This window comes from Lactuca sativa, chromosome 1 (genome assembly GCF_002870075.4).
Source record: "Lactuca sativa cultivar Salinas chromosome 1, Lsat_Salinas_v11, whole genome shotgun sequence".
Taxonomy (NCBI): Eukaryota; Viridiplantae; Streptophyta; class Magnoliopsida; order Asterales; family Asteraceae; genus Lactuca; species Lactuca sativa.
The window spans coordinates 188,129,299-188,154,186 of record NC_056623.2 but is presented as its reverse complement, the minus strand read 5'-3'; the positions used below and the strand labels follow the sequence as shown (position 1 = coordinate 188,154,186).

At 37.3% G+C, this 24,888-nt stretch overlaps 1 long non-coding RNA gene across 1 annotated transcript; it reads right to left on the bottom strand.

The window, feature by feature from the left end:
• Window positions 1–17,810: 17,810 nt before the first annotated feature.
• LOC111891196 (uncharacterized) lies at window positions 17,811–18,516 on the bottom strand. Its single transcript, XR_002850107.3, has 2 exons — window positions 18,127–18,516; window positions 17,811–18,025 (listed from the first exon to the last, which is right to left on the bottom strand). It is a non-coding gene; the product is annotated as an uncharacterized LOC111891196 (long non-coding RNA).
• Window positions 18,517–24,888: the final 6,372 nt, after the last annotated feature.

Here is a 24,888-nt window from a genome sequence, read left to right as displayed (position 1 = left end):
TTGTATGCTAGATTAGGATAATACCTTGGAAGTTCTTATTTGCATGTATAATAGAGAAAATATAGATCCAAGGTATTTAGGGTTGCATGTACACTTAGGAGTGTTAGAATGCTCAAAACCCAACAGTGGTATCAAAAACTAGGCTTGTTTTCTTGTTATACTTGCAAAACTACTTAAAAATCGAAATTGTTGCTGCTGATCATCAGACTCGGCGAGTCCATCAGGAGACACGGCGAGTCCATGCCTAAAAGGTGATCAAATCGATCCAACTCACTGAGTTGGATCATGCACTCGACGAGTTGGACCCCCAGACAGCATAAATTCGACTTTTTTGGCTGCAATTGGACTAGGAACATTACCCTAAGATGTTTTTGAACTTATAAACTTGTTTTTGATGTGGTAATGTTCATGCTAATCCAATTCCAAAGATAATTGTCAATAGATTCATGTTTAGTATTAGTTTAAGGTTTAGACTAATTACATGAAAAAGTTTGATTTGAATTATCTTGTTCTTATGAGTTGCTTAGATTAATAGAAAGTTGAGTGAAATAGTTGTTTTCAATCCAAATTAATCTAAGAGTTGATTCTTAAATGTGTTTTTGTAACTTGTCCTCAAGTTATATGAAAAGTCACATTTAAGTTTCATGAAACTCATAATAGTTGGCAAAGGTTACAAAAAACGAAGAGTCTAGTTCTAATTAAATGGTTTTATGACTCCATTACTTGTCCTCAAGTTATGGAGGACCAATAGTCTCTTCATTAAATAATAAATAAAAAAAGTGTAACCTTAATTAATTCCATAAGTTATAAAATAAAGAAAAGTTAATTCTTTTATTAGTTTAAAGTCTTCCATAACTTGTCCTCAAGTTATGGAACTTGAAGAGTTTTTGGATTAAAACTACTTTAAACACATAAGTTATGGAATTAATTAGTTTTGAATAGTTTGAAAACTTTCCCTCAAGTTTTGGAATTTGAAAAGTTTTCACTTATGAATACTTTAATTCCAAGTTAGCCCTTAGAATTTTAAAGAGTTCAAATTCAACCCTTATACTTTATAATATTATAAGTTAATAATATATATATGTATAAGAGTAAAGTTAGTCTTACCGCTAGTACGCCTCATTCACGAAGCCGGTCTATAAGGTGGGTATAAGGTTGCTGGCTATAAAATGGCAACTTAATGGCTGTCCACTCTCACCCACCGCTTGCTTGACTGGTGGAGGGTCGTTAGCCAAACGGGTTTGACAGGACTAGAATTCTCCCTTCATTAAAAGTATTAATGATAAATACTAAGTAACTAAACTCTTAATAATACCCAATCTTAGTTACTTAGGAAAATGTGAATAAGGTGCTAATCCATGAAATTACACTTTGCACTTTGTTTAAGTCGGTTAGTGGAGCGTGTGTGGTTAACCGGCACACTAACTCGTATTTAACAAGGTAGGTAAAGGGTAACTTAATGTTTATCATAGTATCGATGGAGCGTGTGTGGTTAACCGGCACATCGATTGAGGGGTAAACACTTAAGGGTACCAAATAATTTGCATGGTTACTTCACACCTTGTTTTGTGATCCTCGGCATCCCAGTCACAAAACCTGAAGGGCACACTCGAGATTGAAACATGCCATTGAACAGTTCAATGAATCTCAAAGATCTAGGAGTTTCAAAACCAATTAAAACTTAATAATACATTTCGTTTATCTTGGTGGAAATTGGTGAATCGTCATTCACCTACCTTCAAATATTTTATAGCTTGGATTACGGCATACCTCTTCTAAGTTATAAAATAGTTTGTTGGGTCCTAGCCTTAATATTTCATATTGGGTGATATATGATCTTCCCAAATCTCTTGAAACAAGCTTTCCTAAATGAAGATGATGTCTCATGGATATCATACTTCTTCACCTCTTCAAATTATTCTCCCTAACCCACAAGTTCTTGAAAAGTTTAAGGTCACTCAAGCCCAATTGGAAAGGCAAGGTCTAGGTGTGGTCACGTCTTGGAGATGTAGTCACATATTGACAAGCCGGGAGAGTTGGGTGTCAAAGTCTTGAGAAAGTTGGCGGTTCAATCACTTTCTAAGTCACATAGTGAGTTCCTTTGGGACGCCTATGAAACAGACTATGACAAGACCTTTAATGATCTTATCTATTTGATAAGATCAACTTCCTAAAATTTTGTGGACATTGACAATGATGACATTGGATATCTAGTAAAGCTCTCTCTTCCCAGTGGAAAGGGATCGGCCATAGTCAACTCGGTTGACCAAATGGTAAAGAGAAAAGCTAAGTCTGTGATAGTCCCGTGTACCATTATCAAAGGGTCCATATGTTTATATTGCCAAAGGAAGGGACATTGGTTACGAATCTACCAAATTTACCTAAGGATGTTGAAGTCAATAAGTTTGACTCTACTTCAGGTAAAGTCCACTATCTAACTCTGTTAAGTTTCTATTATGAGATTCTTGATACATGATGTGACTGGGTCACATGGTGATGTTTTAAGAATCAAAGAAAAGTGAAGAAACTTAAAGAAAGAATATGCTGAATCTGATCGCATAGATGGATTTCTATCGCGTAGCTTGAAGATCGGATTCTTGAGCTACTTCTTAGGAGTTATGAGATATTGCTTAGGAATAGATAACAACAAGTTTTGTTATGGATTGTAAGGATAAGTTTTTCCGCAAAGTTTTAAAATAAAAGAAAATTTTAGATTTTATTTATTTTAAAATATCCTTACAATGGCATTTGAGGAAAAATTGTTGCTTATATGATTCCATTAATAGCAAGAGTGGAAATATGAAATTGATTCTTTCATTTGTGGTAATGTCTAAATTTACCAAATAAGGAACGATTCTCATCACCCAAGTTTCAATTGGACCGGAACTTGGAATCATGCAAGTTGTATAGCATGATGAATGAGAACTTTCAAGTATTGGAAAATTAAGACTAATTACTCGTTCACATGGATGTGTGACTCAAGTAAAGGACTAAGGGATCGAGTACACATTCTTGTGCACTGATTAAGTCCACCACAAAAGATTGATAAGACTATTCGTCATAGTTTACTAAAGCTCAGTAAATATGGTTATACTTACAAGCTTAAGTGTAACTCTGAGACATTGGAAAAGGTTCCAATGTAAGGCAGAGCGAATAAGAAGAATCAAATTAGGCAGAAGGATAGAAGTTTCTCAAATCTGAAAAGATGGGAGAGTACTTTAGTATCAGTTTTGTGATCATCTTAATGATTAAGAAACCATATCAAAGTCAGTTCTCTAAGGAAATCTTAGTGTATTCTTATGACTAAGAAAAGGAACTTGAATTGTTGAAATGGTTAAATCAAGAAGATGAGTCATACTTTGTTCCAATACAAGTCTTAGAGTCATACTCCAAGATTGTAACTTGAGTGACATGTCTTAAAGAAGGTTTAAAACACTTGTCAAATGTAAGAGTAAAAGTTTTATACTCTTGTACATTTGAAATTGGTAAGTTGTGATGTTTTGGATAAAACAAAGACCAACTTAGGCCAATTGTGTGAAGTGGATGTCTTGATAAGAACCCACACTATCTCTTGAATATCTAACAAGAAAGTCTTATATGTCAATAGGACAGTGGGGGTCTTAAAGGTCTTGAAAGTCTCAAGAACTAATCAAGAATAAAACCTGAAGCTCTTCACTAGCACACGACTTAAGGTTTATAACCTATCGTGTTGACATATTTTGTGCCCATTCCAGTTAAAGTTGGCTTTGCATATGAGTTCTTAGAGTTGTCAATTGGTTGTATAACAACTTGGAAGCAATGGCAGGCCCTTGAGCTGCCAGGTGGCAAGAAATTAAGATTGAGTTCAATCCATATGAGTTTGGATTTGTCATTATCCTTGTCTTGTGACTATGGTTTTAAAAATTCACATGGATAAGAACACATACACCATTAAATCTAAGTTTCATAAGGTTTCTCTCCGATTCATGAAAATGATGGTGAGGAAACACTTTCACTAAGTAGATTTTAGCTAGATAGCAATTGTGATATTTGCATTCTCAAAGTCGTTAGTGGAGCGTGTGTGGTTTACCGGCACACTAACCTGGACTTGTGAGAAGTGGTAAAAAGGTCTAACCATTATGATTATGGCATCCCTCTTCATAATTGTTTAGACACACAAGTGTGCTATCTAAGGGAAGGTGTATGATTTTGATAAAGTTTTATCAAAACAATCTAGTATCAGAAATCTGAACTTTGGTAAGAAAGTCAGCTGATTTCTGAGTACATGTCAAAGCTAGTGGGAGCATAAGTATTATGCGAATAATCATCTTGTTAGTGGGAGCATGATAATTATGATAAAGGTTGCAAGTTAGCAATGTTAATTATAGAAAACAAAAGGTTTCAATTGGGAAAAAAGTTGTTTTGCTATAATTAAGGGAGAGGAAATTATACTTCATCTCAAATCTATAAGCTTAGATCGTGAGGTTTTAATCATTTAGTCAAGGATATATATATATATATACATATATATATATATATATATATATATATATATATATATATATATATGAATTTCATGTTGGAATGGCTCAACATAAGGGAATGCTATATATGGGTCCATTATTTGCGTTCTAAAATTCGATTATGATTACGACATCCCTTTTCATAATCTGAATTATGAGAACTTGGCAAATTGAAATGGTAATAGTATAGCAAAAGACTGGTTCAGTCTTTATGTGAGACATCATGAATCGTTTCCCATATGCTTCAGATATAGGATCGATTATATGTGCTATATTCATCCTTTCTAAAATTTTCCAAATGCCTGGGGCATTAAGAAGGGAAAACGTTTAGAACTGGATATGACTAAAAGGATTAAACATTTGTCGGGGACAATCTAAGGTTTACCAAAGATTGGTTGCTCAAGGACAGTTGGAAGTATAGTGATAATTCTGGAAGGACCATATTGACATAATCTGTAAAGAGGCAACTCTTGTTCAGAAGTGATAGTCAAAATGGAATATGGAAATGTTTCAAGGTTAGAAATTATTCAATCTGTGTAAGATTAGGAAACTTAATGCAAGAAGGATGTTTCCAAGGAGCTGATCTCCTTTGGAATGCTCTGTAATGTTTGTTGTCAAGTCTTTCTGACTTTGTGCATAATCATTACAAGAGGATCAATGCATATAAGTTTAGAATCTAACAAATTTCAGTAAATGGCATGAATTTGGAATTCTTGCATTTGCAGAAAGGATTTGGGAGTGTGAAAAGAGAATCATTGGAGTTATGTTCAATTGATTTATTTCACAAAGTAAAGATCATAGACAAATATAGTATGCATACTTGGTGTGTGGCATGACTAGTGTTTAGAAAACATAGTATACATGCTTGGAGCATGGGACTACTATTGTTTTAAATTCAAGAATAAAGTTGATAGCTGAAACAATATACATGAATAATGTGTAATCATATGGTGATAAATAAAAGGTGTTTTATTTATGTTCATAGGTTTTGATACCATATTGGATTCAATTATTCTTGTGTTTAATTTTGCATGTTTTGACTTCCCGAATAAACTAGGTTATTCTTCCTAAATGACTAAGTTATTCAAACCATCCACAGTCGGTCATATGTTGGAAGTAGATATGAATTAAGACTGTCATGGGTTGGCTTGTAGAGGTCTAAGGTGTTGGACAAAGGGCTACAACACTCATGAGTGCTCATAAGTTTTGAGTATTGGATTCAACCCACGCTCATTGGAATCACTTCATGGATTTTATCACGAGTGATCATGAGACGATAATATCTTATATTCTTCAAGCCTAGAGATATGAGTTGTTACTATGAGTTGGTTGTACATTGATTACATGAAAACGCATTCGGTAACTCGGTGTTATAAAACGTGCCTTTGTGTATGATTCGACAAATAGTAGAACAAGCCATATCAGTCGAAGTTTATCCATTCCTTTTACCTTCGGGATAAAAGCGATATCTGTGGGCCCCTAGATGATTTGATGATGACAAATGGAAGTGCTCGGCCGGGCCAGGACTGATTTGATTTGTTCAATTAGTCAGTCGTCATAAATCGGAAATCGGGAAACAACAAAGGGACAGAGAGAATGATTATAATCCATGTCTCAGTCCATATGATATCTAGAATGGAGGATTATATGATCCCTTATCTAATGGACAAGTCATTGACAAAGGTCGGAGTTCATCGACAAGGTTAGAGTTCGACAGAAGCTTTTGAGAGCTACGATTGCCAGTTGGTTCCTGAAGTCATACGCAATAATAGTTTTAGACTTATCCAAGTGGGAGACTGTTGGATTAATGTCTAAGTCCATAACTATAATTGGTAAGACTTGACCCGACCCGGCATGGTCCATTTGGGTTGCATGGCATCATGCACTTGGATAGACTATAATGAGAGAAATAAGACACTTATGGTTATTAATATATTATAAGTTCTAGTATATTATTAATAAGAATAATAACATTATTTAATTAGTATTGATCAAGAATTAATCTAGTATTAATTAAGTGATCAAAAGAAGACTAATTAAATATATGGGTTGATTGTGTAAATCATCCATACTTGTATAGTGGGTTAATGCTCCATGAATAATCAAGTTGGGCTAAAACCCATAGGGTGGTCCATGGATGCTCCATGGTGTATTTGAACCCATGGATCCAAGGAAATGGAAAGTCATGACAATTAGGGTATACCCTAATTGTAACACTATATAAAGATCTTATTATTGACAAAATCGGTGACTAGTATAATTCTAGAGAGGGCTAGCTGATTTCATGAAGTGTAGATTTCCCTCAAGTTATTCCAAGTGTATTTGGTGTTGTGTGAACTATTTGAGGTGTCACACTTGGGGCACTAGGCACTCAAACTTCATGAAGAATTTCTACATCAAAGAGGTATGTATTCTATCTTGTTACACTCATTGTTTTGTATGCTAGATTAGGATAATACCTTGGAAGTTCTTATTTGCATGTATAATAGAGAAAACATAGATCCAAGGTATTTAGGGTTGCATGTACACTTAGGAGTGTTAGAATGCTCAAAACCCAACAATAGCGTCAAATCCCTTTGTCGTTCTTTGCAATTTCGTGATGAAATCCATCACGATCCGTTCCCATTTCCACATGGGACTCTCCAGAGGCTGCAGCTTACCATGCGGCCTCTGGTGCTTAGCCTTGACCATCCTACAGGTCAAGAACCTCTCAACGTACCAAGCGATATCTCGCTTCATGCCAGGCCACGAATAACTCAAACTCAAATCTCGGTACATCTTGGTAGCCCCCGCGTGAATAGAAAAACGAGACTTATGAGCTTCCTCCATCACTGTCTGCCTAACTCCTCCGGTCATCGGAACCCAAACCCGACCATATCGGGTCAATAGCCTGCGGCTATCCTGAACAAACCGGGTGCTTTCGCCCTTAATCCTTTCCAATTTCCAGTTCTCCGGTTTCATACCCTCGATCTGAGCGTCCCTGACCAAACCCACTAGCGGGAAATCCATCGCTATCCTCATACATCTGGCTGGGGTAGAAGACCCAGGTGACTTGCGGCTAAGAGCGTCCGCAACCACATTTGCTTTACCAGGATGGTAAAGGATCTCGCAATCATAGTCCTTGACTACATCCAGCCACCTGCGCTGCCTCATATTCAAGTTCGGCTGATCCATTATGTGCCTCAAACTCTTGTGATCCGTGTATATGGTACAACGGACCCCGTACAAAGAGTGCCTCCAAACCTTGAGAGCGAAGACCATCGCTCCCAGCTCAAGATCATGCGTGGGGTATCTCGTCTCATGCGGCTTCAACTGTCGCGATGCATAAGCTATCACTCGTCCCCTCTGAATGAGGACTACCCCAAAGCCTGTGATGGACGCATCACAATATACCATGAAATCCTCCACTCCCTCGGGGAGTGTCAACACTGGCGCCTCGCATAACCGCTGTCAGAGGGTGTCAAACGCCCTCTGCTACTCCGAGCCCCACCGGAAATCCACTCCCTTCCTCGTTAGACGAGTGAGGGGTTCGACAACCCTGGAGAAATCATGAATGAATCTCAGATAATACCCTGCTAATCCCAGAAAACTCCTGATGTCTGAGGGAGATCTCGGAGTCTCCCACTGCATAACCACCACCACCTTGGCTGGATCGACCAAAATCCCATCCTGGTTAACAAGATGTCCAAGGAACTGAACCTCTCGCAACCAGAACTCACACTTCGAGAACTTGGCATAAAGTCGTTCTCGTCGCAGCACCTCCAACAACTCCCTGAGGTGCTCCTCATTTTGCTCTCGGGTCTTGGAATACACCAAGATTTCATCTATAAACACAATGACCGAGCGATCGAGCATCGGTCTGCAGACTCGGTTCATCAAATCCATGAATACTGTTGGCGCGTTGGTGAGTCCAAACGGCATCACCACGAACTCGTAATGACCATAACGAGTCCGAAACGCAGTCTTCTCCACGTCTTCCTCCCTCACCCTGACCTGGTGGTATCTTGATCTCAAATCGATCTTGGAAAACCAAGATGCAGCCTACAACTGGTCGAAAAGATCATCTGTCCTCGGGAGCGGATAACGGTTCTTCACCGTTAACTTATTCAGCTCCCTATAGTCAATGCACATCCTGTACGAACCATCCTTCTTCCTGACGAAGAGGATCGGTGCTCCGTAGGGTGACCTACTCGGTCGAATGAACTGCTTACCCAGCAGTTCCTGTAGCTGAGATGATAGCTCCTGCATCTCTGGCGGTGTCAAACAGTACAACGCCTTGGCAATTGGGGCCGCACCTGGAACTAGATCAATCCTAAACTCAACCTGCCTCACCAGAGGCACTCCGGGTAACTCCTTCGGAAACACATCAGCAAACTCTCTAACCACAGGGACCTCTGAAACTGAGAGCTGCTCCCTAACTCATGTATCTACCACATACGCCAAATAACCGGCACACCCGTGCTGAATATACTGTCGAGCCCCTGATCCCGACCTGGTGCCCTCACCATATACTACCTGTTCTCCCCTACTTGGGGTTCAAACCACTACCCGCTGTCCCTCACAGTCGATCATGGCCCCAAAACGGCTAAGCAGATCCATTCCTACAATCATGCATACATCCCCCATGGGGATAGGAATCAAATCAATCGGGAAAGACACCCCAAAAATCTCCAACTCGCATCCTCGGTAGACCGAAGAAGCAGAAACCCCGTGCTCGTTGGCGATCGAAACTCACAACGGACACTCAAGATCATCTATCAGCACACTGAACCCTCTAGAGAAGGTCTGAGATACGAATGACCGACTCGCCCCCGAGTCAAATAAAACCAAAGCAGGCCAAGAATTTACAAAAAACGTACCTGATCATAGGTACAACCAATAAGCATAGTACAAATACAATAACTGAGATAGAGAATAGAAACATACCAGCAACCACATCTGGTGCTGCCTTGGCCTCCTCGTCCGTGAGTTGGAAGGCGCGACCTTGAGCCTTCGGAGGCTCCATCTTGACTGGCCTCCCATCTGCAATCCTCACAGTAGCTGGCGCGGCACCCTACGCCGGCTTGGCGGCGAGCTGTGGAAAGTTGGTCTTCACACGAACAACCTGATGACAATGGAAGCAAATCCTCATATCTGCTGGAAGGGCTGACTGAAGACAGTCCCTGGCATAGTTCCCGTCCTTGCCACATTTGTGGCACCCACCTCCTGCTCGACAAACCCCTGAATGAGCCTTGCCACAGTTTCCATAAGTGCGGCTCTGATGACCCCCGGACTGTGTATCAGCGGTTTTAGACCGCTTAGGCGCCGACTGAGATTGTGTCGGTGCCTGACGCTGCTCCTTCAGCTGCAGCTCTATCGCCAACTCACGCCGCCGTGCGGCTTCCTGAAGATCCAGAAGGGTATCGTACCGCTGTGTAGCCACAAACTGTCGTATATCCGTCTTTAGCATACTCAGATAACGGGTCATATGAGATTGCTCCGACGCAAACTCCGGGCAAAACATAGCCCTCTCCGTGAACATTCGGGTAATCTCCATCACTGACTCCCCATCCTGTCTGAAGGTCAAAAACTCCCGAGCAAGCCGCTCCCGTTCCACGCGCGGAACGTAGCGGGTGAGAAACATATCCCGGAACTGCTCCCACGTAATAGCAACCGTCTGATCATCAGTATACAACCCAGTCGTCAGCCTCCACCAGTCCTTCGCCCCAAGCCTCAGCAGGTTCAGGGCACACCTGACCTTCTGTTCAGCAGGGTATGAACACGTGGAGAAACATCCCTCCACGTCAGATAACCAACTCATAGCCCGAATAGCATCCTGTGTACTATCAAATGTTGGGGGCTTCATATTGTCGAAGTCACGGTACCGGAAAGCCCTGCCGGCTCCTCCTCGTGCAACCCCTGCAGCAGTTACAGCCGAAGTGGCTGCAGCGGCAGCAGTCTCTGCTAGAGCGGCATAACGCTCATCAAAATACTCGACCATCGCGATCTTAATTGACCCAAACATCTTTAGCAGCTGCGCTCGGAACGCAGCAGCAATCTCGTCGTGCATGATCTCCCGAATCTGGGCATCCAACACCTCAGTCCCTATCTGAACCATGGGCTCAGGTGCTACGGGCACCTCCAATCCTCCGTCTCCTGACCCTGATCCTGATCCTGATCCGGATCCCGAAGCAACACGTCTTGTCACAACCATACTGCAAACACACTCAAAGACTCGGACAAAACATATAATGACGGAAGACCAATTACCCTCAATCCCTAGGGGTTGTGACTTCCTTGATACGCTTAAGGGTCCTATGCTTTCAGTAGTATGGGCCTCTACTACCTTCCACACCTACCCATATTTGTATCAAGTATCACCACAACGCCCTAAACTATATTTAACATAATATGCGCTCAACCCTCACTAACAGGCGACATCGCCTAACTAGCAACTGATCCTGCAGTTCCGCACCACTCACACATCCATGAAACTTCCATCATCCCCTGCAGCGCTAGTGTACACTGGCTGTACATAGCGCTGGACCCGATAGACTTTTGAATATCCGATCCTACACTAAGGTCGAATCGGACATTCTCAAGCTATAAGATCTTGACTACCCACAGCCGTGATGCATACACTAAACATCTACAGTTATGATGTCAATCCCATATACAAGAAACCCTAGGCTAATAGGTATCATACAATCAATCCCATCTATCATGCGATTCCTGAAAATACCTAGCCTAGCACTAGCATGCTGTTCTAACATATCAGAATATCAAATAACTGTATGGTATTTTGGGGCTTACTTCCAGTCTCCGGCTGATCGTACCCTCTGCATCCTCCATCCTTTATTTTGAAAACCATTTTAAAACTTATTTTGCGAAAATCTCCTTGATTTGAGACTGGATTCACACGAGTGTTCCTCCAATTCACTCAAACCCTGGCTCTGATACCAACTTGTAACATCCATAAAATTTACGCAAAATTTAAACTTTTAATACTAACAAAAGAGTGAAATAGTAATTGTTTTTACAAAACATTTCCAATTCTTTTATCATCAGAGTGTCCCAAAATAGATCATGAGGATGAGAAGTGGTACGGTCACGCCTTTGCCTTCCCTCACTCTCCTTAAGTACCTGAAACAATAAACTGAAAACTGTAAGCCCGAAGGCTTAGTGAGCTACCCCCAAAATACTAATACCACACTGGCAGAAACAATAGCCATAATGATCAATCAAACAACATACATATTGGGCCATCGGCCGGACTGGTCCGCCCTACTGAGCCTACCATGTATCTGAATCTATCCCGAGCCTTCGGCATGACTGGTTCACCGCGTGGGCCTGTAGTCTCCCCGGACCGCTCAGAGGGTGTGTTGGCCTTCAGCACAAAGCAGGACCGCCTCAACCCAACCAACAAGCAACTAACCATGTACGCATACTATCATATACTGGCACATACACATAGCTAACATATCTATCTCATTTACCATCAATCATAGAGTTTCACTCATAATCAGAGCATCGACCTAACAGGTCACTAACATACCAATCCTTACGGATCATAAAAGCATAACATATTATCTATCCGGATTTCAATCTAAGAGATCAGAATCATATGTAGCATACCATGACAACCGATCTAACCGATCTCTAGCATAACAACCATCCTAAACAGGATGAATTCTACCATAGCAATAACATAACACCCATCCTAAACCAGGATGAAATCTAACATGGCAATAACAAATTAACCATCCTAAACTAGGATGTAAATCATAAAGGGCCGGCCTTGGTGCCGTAGACCCTATTGATATAGTGAGGATAACTCACCTTGCAGATGTTAATTCGAAATGCAAACTCCAACTATCGGATCACTTGACACCGGCTCCACCACCTATAACCATAGCACAATATACTCATAAGTTCTCACTCTTATGAGACACCCCATAACCTCTTAGTGATTATTGATCAAGGTCAAAATCCTTAGTCAAGGTCAACAGTCCATGTTGACCTCAACTCACCGAGTACACTCGGCCACTCGCCGAGTCCATGGAACACATTCCAACTCGCCAAGTCATCGGAGTGACTCGTCGAGTTCCTTCAAATCCTGATCAATCTATAAGGCCACCCGTCGAGTTTCCTCCTTGCCACTCGACGGGTACACACGCATGCATATCCTAGGGAAAAGCCATCCAACTCGCCGAGTTGTTCTTCAACTCGTCGAGTTTATGGTGATCTTCATCGGACTCGCCGAGTTGTTCATCCAACTTGCCGAGTTCAATGACCATCTTCATGTGACTCGCCGAGTTCATTCTTGCGACTCGCCGAGTCCATCCAGTCCTCTTTCCATACAGACTTGTTTTGAGCCATGCAGCGGCTCCAAATCATAGATCCAAGCTTCTAGGGCATACTTACCATATAAAGTTGCAAACTTTACGTGCATGCATGGTTATAAAGGCTCCAATGTCTATTTTAAGTTATTAATGGAGCTTCAAGTCCAAGAGGGACTTCAACCACAACTAATACAACGACTTTATGACTCTAGCATCCAAGGAGGGTCCAGATCTGAAGTTACAACTTCAGATCTAGCCCATAGCTCAACATCCCAACTTGAAAATCCATAAAAAGCCCTAGAACTCAACAAAAGGGAAGAAAAGGAAGTAAGAATGGTACTTTGATACCTTCAAACGATGCTAGCTGAGGCAAAACCCACTTTCCACTCCTTTCTTGCTTCAATTTCCTTTGCACTCTTAGCTTCCTTCCTCCAAGATCCTCTTTTCCAAGCTTCAAACCCACACCAAGGCACACACACATAAATTAGGGTTTCAAGGGCTCTCAAAGACTGTAAAGAGGCCCAAAGGAGGCTGAGGCTCCTTTAAATATGGGTGCAAACCCCAAGATTTAGGGTTTCATCTGCCAGCTCCTACTCGTCGAGTCCCAATAGTGGACTCGCCGAGTAGGTCACTAAACACATGTTCTCACCCTGCTGCTACTCGACGAGTAGGTCGACCAACTCATCGAGTAGATCTTTATCCATAAATTCTTAATTAATTAATACCTGAGGATCGGGGCGTTACATGTCTAAAATGGCGCATTCTAGTTCAACAGGTTTTAAGAGCTACGATTGCTGGTTAGATCTTGAAGTTGTACTTGCAATTATAGTTATTAGACATATCCAAGTGGGAGACTGTTGGATAAGGTGTCTAAGTCCATAACTATATTTGGTATGTATTTGACCCGATTTAGCATGGTCCATTTTGGGTTGCACTTCACCGGGACAATTTGGACTTTGAGAAGAGGATATGTATGATTTATTAATATAGTTATAATATATTAATATGAAATCATATTATTTAATTGGTATTGATCAATAATTAATTTGGAATTAATTTTGTGATCAAAAGAGACTAATTAAATATATAGGGATTGATTGTGTAAATCATTCATTCTTATATTGTGGGATAGTGATCCATTATTCCTTATGTTGGGCTTAACCCATATAGTGACCCATGGATGCTCCATGGAGGTTAAAACCCATGGATCATGAGGAATGTGGAAAGTCATGAGTTACATGGTGTAACCCTAATGTGCACACTATATAAGAAACCCTTTGGTTCAAGAAAATGGAACCCTAGTGTGTTGACAAGGAGAGGCTGATTTTTGTGAACATTATACTTCTTTTCCAAGTTTCCAAGGTGATTTGTGATTCCACTTGAGGCGTTCACATTATTGGTGCTAAGCTCTTAAAGCTCCAAGCAATTAGCCACAACAAAATGTATGTTTCCTAACTTGTTTTATTCACTACATATCAAAGTTTTGTATGCTAGTTAGGGTAATACCTTGGAAACTTCAAGTTTGCATGTATAATAGTGAAAACATAGATCCAAGGTATTTAGGGTTGCATGTACACCTTAGGAATGTTAGAATGCTCAAAACCCTTCCGATTATTGATATAATCTGATTTCATTGTGGTTTTTATGAAACTTTATGGACGATGGTTTTATTATTACAAAACTAAAATTTTTGGTCTTAAATTTTGGGACGTTACATGTCAAAGGTAGTAGAGGCCTATACTACCTGAAGCATATGCTCCACACTAGGATCAGGGAAAGTCACAAGGTTACCAATTTTTTTCATATCCATCATTTCCTTTGTTTTCGTAATGACTACAAAGATAAATATTATCCCTACCCTAGTGGTCATATCAAATCGAGTCCGACTAATCTACGAAGTAAGTTCGACGTAGCGTCCGACTTTAGATCGAATGAAAATATAATCAAATCGATCAATAGAAGTATCAGAATCAACGTTAAAACTAAGTAGCCTGTAGCTATAAAAAATACCTATCATAATGCTATTATATCATATTAGATCATGAAGGAAGGTATCTTTGTGCTAAAGTCTGACTCAAATAGACATGAGTCTAGCCATTGCATCATACGATGAGAGGTTTTTAGAGCATGACCCATCGGTCTGCTATGATAGTTGAGGTAAATACCTTATCTTAGGTTAAGTCAAATCTTGAAGTAGTACGAGCCTCCAATGGAGATCGAATTTAGAAGAAAGGACAGGTGAAAGATTGAGCACCGTCAGCAATCAAGAAGTCTAAGAGTTAGAAACTCAATAGAAAATAGATAATAGTTACGGTTATTACCTAGGATGGAAAGGTAACACACGGATTCATTATACAAGCCCTTTTTTGTTGATGATTATGGGACGTAATCGTCCTAAGGAGGAGATAATTGTAACAACCGCAGATTCAAACCAGTCAATTAAGATATAATAAGCGTTAAAAATAACCTTTTGATATAATATTATTTAGGATAAATAATCTTAACTAAAGCTATAGTATATGTGACAAGGATTCTATACATATAGAGAACGCTGAAATCCGACTTCGTATGAAGAAGTTATGATTCTTCGAAGTTTCGTGATTAAACCCGCACGACTCTACATATTGTAAAAAATGGAATTTTGATAAATTACTTTTTATCGTTTGTGATCTAAACAAAAGTCATAGAAGTCGTTAAACCAAGAGCGTGCATATAGAGAACGTCCGAATCTGACTTCGTGAGAGGAAATTGTAATTTTTTTCGTAATCTTTCCTTAGTATTAAGCTTGCTTGCAGAAATCGGGATTAATCGGCGATTAATCGTGGATTAATCATTTGGCGTTCTCCAACCGTCGAAGATTAGGACATTAATCGGAAATTTTGGATTAATCGGGTTTGACGAGATTAATCGGTCTTGGCGGGATTAATCGGTCAACAAAAGTCAACAAAAGTACTTGTTTCAAATTACATTTTCTCCAAATTTTTCAAATTTTCAAAATTTCAAATATTATACCAAAATGTTCATATTTGCGTATTTCCAAAATTTCAAATTACATTTTTTCTTATTTTCTAATTTTGAAGTACTTGTTTTTCTTAAGATATATTAATATTTAATTAATTTTAATATTTTATTAATAATCTATGGTCTCCGATTAATCCCCGCCAAGACCGATTAATCCCTTAACACCAGTCGACCGTCGAGCTTCCGTCAAGCGATTTTTACAACCTTGGTATTAAGGGTATTTTGGCTAGTTATGAAGTCCCTGAGAGCCCGAAAACTAGTAGCTATCAGGCCGAAGTCCTGCCAGTATAATTTCCCGGTTTTCATTAAAACCTCTATAAGTTAACCTACACTCTACTGCTTTCAGAATAACTTATATTTATAGTCATAAGTCGTTATTATGAACCTATAAATAAGATTTATCGGTAATTGCCACTCATTATACTGATTGATCTACTTATGGGGATGATGTCTAGGTTGGATTTAGTGAGGTGTTTAAAGGGGTATTTCTAAACAGTATACTCTGTATACCAGAAAAACCCTATCCCCAATATGATCCTACATGGTTGTTACTTACTTGATAGATCATGATGCATAGATTAGGATTAGTTAGGAATCTAGACTATCAATAGTTGCCAGGAATGTAAGACTAAGACTTATTAATGTGAACCTAGGTCATGTCGTAAGAAAAGATAAAGTACCAAGGCAAGGATTTGCCAAAATTCTGAGGCATTCAATTTTTTATCGAGTTAGTGCATAGTTACTTTCATCTTACACATATATATGAATTATTTAGATAATGAAATGCTATATGTGCTTATGTGCAAATATGTTCCATGTTAGATGAAGTATCATTTTATATATATACGATATATGTATTTTACAAATTTAATACATTAGAAAATGAAGGATAGTAATAGATGCCATAGTATGATGAAATATGTAGGAAATGATAGGATGCCATGACTTTAGAAATGGTGCTAGTGTACCAATGATGTAGGAATGGTACTAGTGTACAAATGATGTAGTTACTTAGTAGAGAATAGGTGACAACCACCGAACTAATTGATGATAGTCTCGTGGAACATAGTCAGCGATGGACTTCATGCCCATTTGATATACTCTAACCTACTGACATGTATTGCAGAGAAATCCCTGTAACAGTAATGTCAACAACAATGATTATGATGATCCTTAGGACAGATCCTTAGGAATGAAAAGATGAAAGAAATCCTACTAACATATATTGCGAGGAAATCCCTGTAACAATATTGTCAGCAATGATAAATATGATATCCCTTAGGATAGATCCTTAGGGAAGAATAAAGAAGAATAAAGAAGAAAAAGGGATGGGTAATCAGGCTAATTGTTAGATCATTAAATATATTAACTATATTAGTATAGATTGAAAACGATATATACTCACCAGGTTTCCCAACCTGACCCACTTAGCTTCTTTCACATGTAGCAATACAAAGTTACATGATTGATGAGAGATTCAAGGAGATGATTCAAGGAGATGTAGTATGATAGTCTAAGATACTGTAAAGCCTATTTATGCTTATGTTTTGTATTAGTTATGACATCCCAAGATTTTATAAATCAGCGAAAAAACATTTTATTTGGAAATAGTTTTACAGGACCAAATTCTGTATTTATAAATAAACTCTGTTTTAAACAAGCATAAACAAAAAGTTTAAAATGGACATCAAAATGGGGATGTCACAAAGGTACATCACACAATTATGTGATTATCTAGTAATACAATCTCCTAATTAAGCATTCCAATTAGAACAGGGTTAAAAGGACCTGGACTTATAGTTAATCAAAAATTATAGTATTGTATTGCTATAAATTAATGAAGCTTTCAAGTAAATTACCGGAAGTCGTTTAAAAAGGTGAAATAGATTCAATCCTCGTCTACATGTTAGTGCGCCTGAGTTAAGTGAACATATTCATGAATTTTATCAAACAATTGCAGGCCATGGACAAAATAGAGTCCTCTATTGAATAAGTTTAACAATTGGATTAAATAATAGAAGTATATCGAATGTAGCTTTTTTTATACAATCTTCCACATCAATTTGGATTGTACCTATGCTTCATCCCATTGTCGTTACATAGCCAAAAGAAATATTTTAGACCGTATAAAGGTATTTGAAGGTCAGCGATCAGCTTTCAATTCGTCCTGGTCACCACAGCCTCCAAAACCACAACCACACAGAAGCAAATTAAAGATCGATTAAGGTTTTATATAAATAGAGATAGAGGAAGAATGAACCTAAATCTTTGAAGGGAAGTACCTAAAATCGATTGTGATCAAATGAATGAAACGAAGGAATTAATTGAAACTGATTGTACCAAGATCTAAACACTAACTTCGATTGCAAAATCCAGTTATGAGCAGATGATTTGGCGGAGATATATTAGTGGTTTCCTGGCTAACGGCGGTAGTGAAGACGTCTCCGATCAGAAGAGGAAAAGGGGGCTCACTAGGTAGTAATCGGTGGTGGTTGTCGTTTACAATGATCGTGGGTTTGTAAACTTTGATGTAGAAGAGGATCGTGAAGGGGATGATGCATCAAACTAAATTAGACAAATATAAGGATTCAAGTGGAGGGAGAGATGGATATGATGAGGTTAAGGTAGTCATTGGATGAATTGGTGGTGGGATGTTGCGGTAGCGACAGTGAGGGACGATACATGTTATATATATATATATATATATATATATATATATATATATATATATATATATATATATATATATATATATATATATATATATATATATAGTTATATTTTTTTAGTTTTTTATGTATAAATTTGTATAAAATGATATTTGTATTTTAACAAAAATGGTTTTATTGTTACCACTTTTAGACATTTTCTAGGCAAAGCTATGCATGTTTATATGTTGGGTTAATGCTACTATTGGGTAACAAAAAATTCAAATTGGTTTAAATGGTTTATCAAATTATTTGATGGCTTTCTAAATGTAAAAAATGGACTTTATCAGCTAATTTCGTCACAAAACCTGATTTAAGCGGTCAACTATGCCACATAATCATTTACAACTTGTATGGTTGCCTAGTAAGAGCCTATGTGGTTGCCAAATCAACATATGTAGAGTTACTTCACAAAAGATTTGATCAAACTTTCCACCACTAGATTCCTATTCTGGCAAGACCACTACTAGGTACAAACAAAACAAATAAAATCAAACCTTATACAATCCAAAAACAAGATGGAACCAAATCCAAAACCAACTTATATCAAAATCAAAACCAAAATCAGAAAACAAAACCTTAAAAATGAAATCGATCATTTGACAAAAAACAAGAACACATAGGTAGAACATCTAAACTACTTAATAAGAGAATAGTTACTCTATGCCATGTGTCACTATATTAACTATTTCGCCACGTGTCACTTCCTTAGCCATTATGTCACGTTTTTATACCTTCTAGATCCGGCACATCCATTTATTTCCATTGATGATACCAAAAATCATAGAGTAAATGAAGGAATGAGGTTTCGAAATTCAAAATAACATATCTTCAGGATATTGTGAAATTAATTTAGATAGGAAATTATATCATATGATTCAATTCACTATAAATTGACAAAACCTACATCTCCATCACATTCTCTCAAATAAACATATTTGAATTCAACTTCATAGCAAGACATTAGTAATTGTGATCGTCCATCCGTTGCCATTCTTCTCTACGTACCAATTTATTACAAAAAATTGGAAACCGTGTCTCTAGTATTGATGCTCCACCATACTTCTGGTCTCTTAATTTAGGTATGTTGATTTAGGTGTAATTCTTTTCTTTTCAATGGATGCTTAAATCTTGCCAAACCATTAATCGGCCCACTTTTTTCGATATCTCTCTTTCTAACCCTAGTCCTCTTTGGAAGGTGCTGGGAATTCTTTTTATTATCTGTTTTTAGGGTTTATTTTGTTTCAATTGTTTTCTGGGTCTAGTTTTTTGAAAGTGCCAATACATTGATTGAACGATAGTGTCTAAAGAGAGTGAAATCAGAATTGAAATATTGAAATTTCTCAAATTATACTCTCAAATGTATTCTCAAGATATAGTATTTTGTTGCTAACATTATCAATGTTTTAGGAAATTTGATCATGTTTTCTTAGATTTATGAAAATACCGCAATCTTCATTATTTAAAAGTGACTTTTTTCGTACTAATTTTCCTGATGTTTTCTTTTTGATTTGATGTTTTCTAGCTATTATAAATCTCTAATGCTTTAAGCTGAAATGATTTTTAGAAAGAGATGTGGGTATAAGAAGAAACAAAGAGAGATATAGTTGCAGTCATGTTAAGCATTGTTGATGTTAATCATTTGTTCTTTCTCTTTCTTTATGATTCTTCATACTAATTTGTGAGTTTAATGTATCTGTTTGAATGCCTTTTTTGTTTGTAGATACACCAGTATAACTAAATGTTCAAAACAAGATGCGGCTAAAGGTGAAAACGGGTATATACCATATAGCATCTTATCAGATGAGAACATGGTTTGGATATTGGATTTATTCTTACTAGGATCCTTTGCTATTATTTAGTATCGTTGTTTTGAACAAAAATGATTTTACATCCAAAGATAATTATTTTGTATATTTGGTCAGAAATTTCAAGTAAAATAAATGGTTGACTGTGTTGTTATTACAAAGTAAAAATTGAAATGTATATTTTATTGTATTAGGTAAAGTAACTGATCTCTATTAATTTGGTTTTGTGATTTGTAGGTATTGAAGTAAACTTTCAAATTTCTATATGATTGCATGATGGTTGTATTATTTATTTTACCCATTCTTTATTTATCTAAGGAAGTTAATGTTATCTACATGTTTGTTTTTTCGAGTTTTCAGATTCATCAAGACATTATGTGAAAAAGGAGGAGCTATGTGCAACAAACATGTGGAAGTAATATCATTGATGGGACTTCGATGGATTTAAGGTATTTTTACCTTTTACCTAGATGGATAAATATTCACTAATCATAAATTTATCTATCTTAAAGTTTAATGATGTAACATATCAAAATCTTTGAATGGCCTCAACCAAATGATCGTAAAAGAATGATTAATTGCACAACAATAACTTATGTATATGACTTCTCTTAATGACTCCTCTTTAATTTCATTTTCAAGGCTTTACTTGAAGCCATAATTGTCGAGTTAGAAAGGTTTTTGGTGTGGGAGATTGGACTTGGTGTGGTGTTGGATGAACCTAATAGTACTTGTCAACCTGAAAAGCCTTGATCTTTTAGGGCCTCCACCAATCCAAAAGTTCCAATGTTAGATGCCATTTTATGCATTTTTTATATTAGTTTTTGTTAGTGTTTTGCATCATATTTTGTATATTTGTGTCTGCATTAGTTAATTAATGTTCAACTCACGTATTTCGTCAAATTTCCCATACTGCTCGCGTCCTTATGTCTTTTCAGGTAATCCGAGTAGAGCGGTGCTATGGAAGCAGCTTCGATGCATTTTTGGAGCTTAATGGAGGTAAAATACCATTACGAGCTAGAATTTGGGTCAAATTTGCTAAAGCTGAAGAGTTTGCGTCCGAAACGCACGTTTTTGAGTTTACATGATTGTGTTTTTCACCATGTGATCGTGCCTTTAATTGTGTTTCATCTTCGAAATTTTTCCAAGCCAAAAATCAAGTTTCTAGACCTTGAAGCATAGACACGGTCGTGCTTTTCCAAGAAACACGATCGTGCGTTTGGATTTTTTTGTCAGAAATTGCAACGTACTTCATTAAAAGGGAATTCGGGCAATATAGTTAAATATATGATCGTGTTTTTCCCATAAACCTGATCTTGTTTTTAATTTTTAATTCGAACGTTGCTTCCTTGTGTATAAATATTGCCCCTCTGATTAGTTTGAACCCTAGACATTCCCAAACGACGAAAAACCCTTTTTAGAGAATTTTTTAGGCGGTTTCTCTCCGTTTTCATTAATTTCTGAAGATATGTAGGTTGTAGATCATCTTAAACATTTAGTTTCGTAATATTTCGCTATTTAATGTCTCTTTTTACTGTTCTAGATCATATTTTAGCCATGTCTGGCTAAACCCAAATTTTAGTTCTGCATAGATTAGTACTTTTCTTGTAATCAATAATTAGACGTGGTTTTTGAATTGTGATTCTATCTGTATTTTTTCATTTTTGATCTTAATGAATGTTTGATTTTTATTCTTTTTAGCTTGATCAACTAATTTAGGATTAAATCAATCTAGTTAGTTAGTTAATGGAATTTGTAATTGTTCTAATCAACTGGTAATAAGTAACAAGTACCAGATTGGTCCTGTGTTGGGATTTTCTCTTATCTAACTGAAATTTCATATTTTTCAACTTCTAAACTTGTGAGAAGTATTATGTATTTCTAGGAAATTTACATATATTTTAAAGCTGCTTTTCTGGTTTTATTTAAGAGTTTGTTTAATTAAATTATTAACATTTAGGATTAACTGAAGAGCTTGTTTTGGTTAATTAACTAGGTAAAAGAGAATATACTAGAGCTTGTTAGGTATTATTAGTACCGACTTAGATATAACACATTTTAAATAACCAGGTCATTGTTGATTGCATGATTAGGAAAGTCGCAGCAAGACTGAATTCTCTTTTTATTACTGAATTTTCTTTATTTAATTTCGTTCATATTTCATTTAATAATTTTACAACAAAAACCCCTTTATATTATTTTCTATTTTTGACTAATATGTTCCTTACACAAAGAGGCATTGACTTTTAGGCTATGTCGTTGTGGATTCAACCATGCTTCCATGTGCTATCCCTTAGTACATTTGACACTTGTGACAACATTTTAACAAATTGGCATCGTTCCTAGGGACACAGTACTGCTAACCGTTTTATGCCAACAACTTTTCATACAGGTACAGTTGTAGCCTTCAATCCAGAAATTGAGAAAACCGCAAGGAAGCTGAAGAAGCAAAACAAAATTCAAAAACAACAAATGGGTTCCTCAAATCCATCGTCCTCCTTAACGCCAGAAATCACCACACCACAATGCAGTCCCTTCTGGATCGAACTTGAACCCTCTTTTTCATTATTCCAAACGTACCTCTGTCCTTTCCTTCTCACATCTTATTTAAACAATATTCCCCACCACCCTCTGAAAAATCGGAACCACCTGAACCCTCTGAACCTAACTCCCCAAAATCAGTCATAAGTGACGGAGAGGGAGAAGATAAAACTCTCAGAAAGTGATCCATGCAAGAGGTCACTCAGCAACCTCTCTACATCACCTTCCCTGAAGCCCATAACTTTGACCTAAAATCTAGACTAATTCACCTCGTTCCCACTTTCATAGGACTCGAAAACGAAGACCCACATAAATTCCTTAAAGAATTTCATGTGGTATGTTCAGGAATGAGGCCGCATGCCATAACAGAATATCAAATAAAGCTAAGGGCATTCCAATTTTTGCTTCAAGACTCAACGAGAGAATGGTTATATGAGCTCTTGTATGGGTCAATAACCACGTGGAATGAGCTCGCAAAATTGTTCTTATTTTCCAGAAACATGAGTTTCGAGCCTTCGGTGCGAGATCCTTGGTATCAAATAAGGAATAAAAGAAGCTTTGCATATATATTGGGAGCGCTTCAAAAAGCTACTTGTTCGGTGCCCACAACACATAATCAACGATTACCAACTCCATAATTGTTTCTATGAAGGTATGAACCCATGGAGAGGTGCTTGGTAAATTCTTCTAGTAGAGGATCTTGAGGAGACATGACACCAACAAAACTCTGGAATCTAATAGAAAATCTGGCTATTGAGTCAACATTCTAGTAACAAAGAAGAATGTTATCCTGACCAACCATGGGGTGTCAAAGAAGTTAGCTCACACCATCTACAAGCCCATATTTCTAAACTGGTGAAAGCAGTGTTATTGCTGAAAAAAGAAAAGGGATCATGCCTGTGAAAAAACTGTGTGGAATCTGCCTGAAGAATAAACACCTCATTGACATGTGTCCACTACTGCAAGAGGATGTTGCTCTAGTGAAAGCTATCGGAGGATACCAACACCAATATGTTTTTAAACACCCTCCAAATTATTATCAGAACAATAATTTTCAGCAAAAACAACAATTTCAACACCCACCTGGATTTCAGCAGCCTAGTTTTCAGCAGTTGAAAACTGGGGAAAATGTTTTTGGTATTTTGCAAAAAATCTGGGAATTTTCTCAATTCCTTGTAAATTGAGAAGCCTAAATTTTTAAAAAGACATGCTTAACATAGGTGCTTCAATAAGTGTCCTTCCTTTTTCTGTTTTTGAAAAAATAAAATTGGGATTTTTACAAAATATCAGGACTATCATTCAGCTGGCTAATCACTCGACAATACACCCAAAAGGTGTATTACAGGATGTTTCTTGTCCAAGTGAGTAAGCTGATTTTTCCCGCTAATTTTTACATTGTAAACATGGGTAATTTTGACATATTAGACAAAAACTCAGTTATTTTAAGAAGGCCATTTATGAAAACTGATAAAACTAACATAGTTTTTTTTCGGTATGCTTTCTATGGAATTTGATGGTGATGTGGTCAATATATATATATATATATATATATATATATATATATATATATATATATATATATATATATATATATGATGTTGAAACTCCGACTGATAATCTTTTGTTAAGTTTTTGGGTACCAACATTCCTTTGTCTGAGGACTACTATGATTTTTCTAATGATTATGTGCAAGAAATACTTTTAGACAAAAAAAATTCTGATGACACATCAAAAGAGCTCAAAATAGGCAAACTTGGGGAAAAAGAGGAGAATGTGAATGCTGAGAAGAAGTTGGAAAGAAATAAGCTTGGGGGAGAAAGAGTTGGTTGCTGTCAAGAAAATCAGAAAGAAAAAAAAGATTCAAGAAGCTGACAAAAAAAGCCAAGATTGGGGAAAAGGAGATGATTGTTGAGAATATCATAAAACGAAAACAACCTAAAAAACTGAAAAAATAATCATCTGATAAAAATATGAAGTTTTTCAAGGC